Genomic DNA, 6,000 nt, shown 5'->3' with positions numbered 1-6,000 from the left:
AGTGAGAGTACAGGAGATGACACAGCACAGAGGGAAAGTATAGGAGAGGGCACAGCACAGAGGGAGAGTACAGGAGAGGACAGAGCAGAGAGTGAGAGTACAGGAGAGGACACAGCACAGAGGGAAAGTACAGGAGAGGGCACAGCACAGAGGGAGAGTACAGGAGAGGACAGAGCACAGAGGGAGAGTACAGGAGGACAGAGCACAGAGGGAGAGTACAGGAGGACAAAGTGAGAGTATAGGAGAGGTCAGAGCACAGAGGGAGAGTACAGGAGGATAGAGCACAGAGGGAGAGTACAGGAGGACAGAGCACAGAGGGAGAGTACAGGAGGACACAGCACAGAGGGAGAGTAAAGAAGGACAGAGCACAGAGGGAGAGTACAGGAGGACACAGCACAGAGGGAGAGCACAGAAGGACACAGCACAGAGGGAGAGTACAGGAGGACAGAGCACAGAGGGAGAGTACAGGAGAGGACACAGCACTGAGGGAGAGTACAGGAGGACACAGCACAGAGGGAGAGTACAGGAGAGGATACAGCACAGAGGGAGCGTACAGGAGGACAGAGCACAGAGGGAGAGTACAGGAGGACAGAGCACAGAGGGAGAGTACAGGAGAGGACACAGCACAGAGGGAGAGTACAGGTGAGGACACAGCACAGAGGGAGAGTACAGGAGGACACAGCACAGAGGGAGAGTACAGGAGGACAGAGCACAGAGTGAGAGTACAGGAGGACACAGCACAGAGGGAGAGTACAGGAGAGGACACAGCAAAGAAGGAGAGTACAGGAGGACAGAGCACAGAGGGAGAGTACAAGAGAGGACAGAGCACAGAGGGAGAGTACAGGAGGACAGAGCACAGAGGGAGAGTACAGGAGGACACAGCACAGAGGGAGAGTACAGGAGGACAGAGCACAGAGTGAGAGTACAGTGAGGACAGAGCACAGAGGGAGAGTACAGGAGAGGACACAGCACAGAGGGAGAGTACAGGAGGACAGAGCACAGAGGGACAGTACAGGAGGACACAGCACAGAGAGAGAGTACAGGAGAGGGCACAGCACAGAGTGAGAGTACAGGAGAGGACACAGCACAGAGGGAGAGTACAGGAGAGGGCACAGCACAGAGGGAGAGTACAGGAGAGGACAGAGCACAGAGGGAGAGTACAGGAGGACAGAGCACAGAGGGAGAGTACAGGAGGACAGAGTGAGAGTATAGGAGAGGTCAGACCACAGAGGGAGAGTACAGGAGGATAGAGCACAGAGGGAGAGTACAGGAGGACAGAGCACAGAGGGAGAGTACAGGAGGACACAGCACAGAGGGAGAGTAAAGAAGGACAGAGCACAGAGGGAGAGTACAGGAGGACACAGCACAGAGGGAGAGCACAGAAGGACAGAGCACAGAGGCAGAGTACAGGAGGACAGAGCACAGAGGGAGAGTACAGGAGAGGACACAGCACAGAGGGAGAGTACAGGAGGACACAGCACAGAGGGAGAGTACAGGAGAGGATACAGCACAGAGGGAGCGTACAGGAGGACAGAGCACAGAGGGAGAGTACAGGAGGACAGAGCACAGAGGGAGAGTACAGGAGAGGACACAGCACAGAGGGAGAGTACAGGTGAGGACACAGCACAGAGGGAGAGTACAGGAGGACACAGCACAGAGGGAGAGTACAGGAGGACAGAGCACAGAGGGAGAGTACAGGAGGACAGAGCACAGAGGGAGAGTACAGGAGGACAGAGCACAGAGGGAGAGTACAGGAGGACAGAGCACAGAGGGAGAATACAGAAGGACAGAGCACAGAGGGAGAGTACAGGAGGATACAGCACAGAGTGAGAGTACAGGAGGACAGAGCACAGAGTGAGAGTACAGGAGAGGACAGAGCACAGAGGGAGAGTACAGGAGAGGACACAGCAGAGAGGGAGAGTACAGGAGGACACAGCAGAGAGTGAGAGTACAGGAGAGGACACAGCACAGAGAGAGAGTACAGGAGAGGGCACAGGACAGAGTGAGAGTACAGGAGAGGACAGAGCACAGAGGGAGAGTACAGGAGGACAGAGCACAGAGGGAGAGTACAGGAGGACAGAGTGAGAGTATAGGAGAGGTCAGACCACAGAGGGAGAGTACAGGAGGATAGAGCACAGAGGGAGAGTACTGGAGGACACAGCACAGAGGGAGAGTACAGGAGGACACAGCACAGAGGGAGAGTACAGGAGGACACAGCACAGAGGGAGAGTACAGAAGGACAGAGCACAGAGGGAGAGTACAGGAGGACACAGCACAGAGGGAGAGTACAGGAGAGGACAGAGCACAGAGGGAGAGTACATGAGAGGACAGAGCACAGAGGGAGAGTACAGGAGGATAGAGCACAGAGGGAGAGTACATGAGGACAGAGCACAGAGGGAGAGTACAGGAGAGGACACAGCACAGAGGGAGAGTACAGGAGGACACAGCACAGAGGGATGTGTACAGGAGAGGACACAGTACAGAGGGAGAGTATAGGAGGACAGAGCACAGAGTGAGAATACAGGAGAGGACAGAGCACAGAGGGAGAGTACAGGAGAGGACACAGCAGAGAGGGAGAGTACAGGAGGACACAGCAGAGAGTGAGAGTACAGGAGAGGAAACAGCACAGAGAGAGAGTACAGGAGAGGGCACAGCACAGAGTGAGAGTACAGGAGAGGACACAGCACAGAGGGAAAGTATAGGAGAGGGCACAGCACAGAGGGAGAGTACAGGAGAGGACAGAGCAGAGAGTGAGAGTACAGGAGAGGACACAGCACAGAGGGAAAGTACAGGAGAGGGCACAGCACAGAGGGAGAGTACAGGAGAGGACAGAGCACAGAGGGAGAGTACAGGAGGACAGAGCACAGAGGGAGAGTACAGGAGGACAGAGCACAGAGGGAGAGTACAGGAGGACACAGCACAGAGGGAGAGTAAAGAAGGACAGAGCACAGAGGGAGAGTACAGGAGGACACAGCACAGAGGGAGAGCACAGAAGGACAGAGCACAGAGGGAGAGTACAGGAGGACAGAGCACAGAGGGAGAGTACAGGAGAGGACACAGCACTGAGGGAGAGTACAGGAGGACACAGCACAGAGGGAGAGTACAGGAGAGGATACAGCACAGAGGGAGCGTACAGGAGGACAGAGCACAGAGGGAGAGTACAGGAGGACAGAGCACAGAGGGAGAGTACAGGAGAGGACACAGCACAGAGGGAGAGTACAGGTGAGGACACAGCACAGAGGGAGAGTACAGGAGGACACAGCACAGAGGGAGAGTACAGGAGGACAGAGCACAGAGTGAGAGTACAGGAGGACACAGCACAGAGGGAGAGTACAGGAGAGGACACAGCAAAGAAGGAGAGTACAGGAGGACAGAGCACAGAGGGAGAGTACAAGAGAGGACAGAGCACAGAGGGAGAGTACAGGAGGACAGAGCACAGAGGGAGAGTACAGGAGGACACAGCACAGAGGGAGAGTACAGGAGGACAGAGCACAGAGTGAGAGTACAGTGAGGACAGAGCACAGAGGGAGAGTACAGGAGAGGACACAGCACAGAGGGAGAGTACAGGAGGACAGAGCACAGAGGGACAGTACAGGAGGACACAGCACAGAGAGAGAGTACAGGAGAGGGCACAGCACAGAGTGAGAGTACAGGAGAGGACACAGCACAGAGGGAGAGTACAGGAGAGGGCACAGCACAGAGGGAGAGTACAGGAGAGGACAGAGCACAGAGGGAGAGTACAGGAGGACAGAGCACAGAGGGAGAGTACAGGAGGACAGAGTGAGAGTATAGGAGAGGTCAGAGCACAGAGGGAGAGTACAGGAGGATAGAGCACAGAGGGAGAGTACAGGAGGACAGAGCACAGAGGGAGAGTACAGGAGGACACAGCACAGAGGGAGAGTAAAGAAGGACAGAGCACAGAGGGAGAGTACAGGAGGACACAGCACAGAGGGAGAGCACAGAAGGACAGAGCACAGAGGCAGAGTACAGGAGGACAGAGCACAGAGGGAGAGTACAGGAGAGGACACAGCACAGAGGGAGAGTACAGGAGGACACAGCACAGAGGGAGAGTACAGGAGAGGATACAGCACAGAGGGAGCGTACAGGAGGACAGAGCACAGAGGGAGAGTACAGGAGGACAGAGCACAGAGGGAGAGTACAGGAGAGGACACAGCACAGAGGGAGAGTACAGGTGAGGACACAGCACAGAGGGAGAGTACAGGAGGACACAGCACAGAGGGAGAGTACAGGAGGACAGAGCACAGAGGGAGAGTACAGGAGGACAGAGCACAGAGGGAGAGTACAGGAGGACAGAGCACAGAGGGCGAGTACAGGAGGACAGAGCACAGAGGGAGAATACAGAAGGACAGAGCACAGAGGGAGAGTACAGGAGGATACAGCACAGAGTGAGAGTACAGGAGGACAGAGCACAGAGTGAGAGTACAGGAGAGGACAGAGCACAGAGGGAGAGTACAGGAGAGGACACAGCAGAGAGGGAGAGTACAGGAGGACACAGCAGAGAGTGAGAGTACAGGAGAGGACACAGCACAGAGAGAGAGTACAGGAGAGGGCACAGGACAGAGTGAGAGTACAGGAGAGGACAGAGCACAGAGGGAGAGTACAGGAGGACAGAGCACAGAGGGAGAGTACAGGAGGACAGAGTGAGAGTATAGGAGAGGTCAGAGCACAGAGGGAGAGTACAGGAGGATAGAGCACAGAGGGAGAGTACAGGAGGACAGAGCACAGAGGGAGAGTACAGGAGGACACAGCACAGAGGGAGAGTAAAGCAGGACAGAGCACAGAGGGAGAGTACAGGAGGACACAGCACAGAGGGAGAGTACAGGAGAGGACACAGCACAGAGGGAGAGTACAGGAGGACACAGCACAGAGGGAGAGTACAGGAGGACAGAGCACAGAGGGAGAGTACAGGAGGACACAACACAGAGGGAGAGTACAGGAGTGGACACAGCAAAGAAGGAGAGTACAGGAGGACAGAGCACAGAGGGAGAGTACAAGAGAGGACAGAGTACAGAGGGAGAGTACAGGAGGACAGAGCACAGAGGGAGAGTACAGGAGGACACAGCACAGAGGGAGAGTACAGGAGGACAGAGCACAGAGTGAGAGTACAGTGAGGACAGAGCACAGAGGGAGAGTACAGGAGAGGACACAGCACAGAGGGAGAGTACAGAAGGACAGAGCACAGAGGGAGAGTACAGGAGGACACAGCACAGAGGGAGAGTACAGGAGAGGACAGAGCACAGAGGGAGAGTACAGAAGTACAGAGCACAGAGGGAGAGTACAGGAGGACACAGCACAGAGGGAGAGTACAGGAGAGGACAGAGCACAGAGGGACAGTACAGGAGGACACAGCACAGAGGGAGAGTACAGGAGGACACAGCACAGAGGGAGAGTACAGGAGGACAGAGCACAGAGGGAGAGTACAGGAGGACAGAGCACAGAGGGAGAGTACAGGAGGACAAAGTGAGAGTATAGGAGAGGTCAGAGCACAGAGGGAGAGTACAGGAGGATAGAGCACAGAGGGAGAGTACAGGAGGACAGAGCACAGAGGGAGAGTACAGGAGGACACAGCACAGAGGGAGAGCACAGAAGGACAGAGCACAGAGGGAGAGTACAGGAGGACAGAGCACAGAGGGAGAGTACAGGAGAGGACACAGCACTGAGGGAGAGTACAGGAGGACACAGCACAGAGGGAGAGTACAGGAGAGGATACAGCACAGAGGGAGCGTACAGGAGGACAGAGCACAGAGGGAGAGTACAGGAGGACAGAGCACAGAGGGAGAGTACAGGAGAGGACACAGCACAGAGGGAGAGTACAGGTGAGGACACAGCACAGAGGGAGAGTACAGGAGGACACAGCACAGAGGGAGAGTACAGGAGGACAGAGCACAGATGGGAGAGTACAGGAGGACACAGCACAGAGTGAGAGTACAGGAGAGGACACAGCAAAGAAGGAGAGTACAGGAGGACAGAGCACAGAGG

This window comes from Pristiophorus japonicus, chromosome 3 (genome assembly GCF_044704955.1).
Source record: "Pristiophorus japonicus isolate sPriJap1 chromosome 3, sPriJap1.hap1, whole genome shotgun sequence".
Classification (NCBI taxonomy): Eukaryota; Metazoa; Chordata; class Chondrichthyes; family Pristiophoridae; genus Pristiophorus; species Pristiophorus japonicus.
This window is presented reverse-complemented; position numbering follows the sequence as displayed.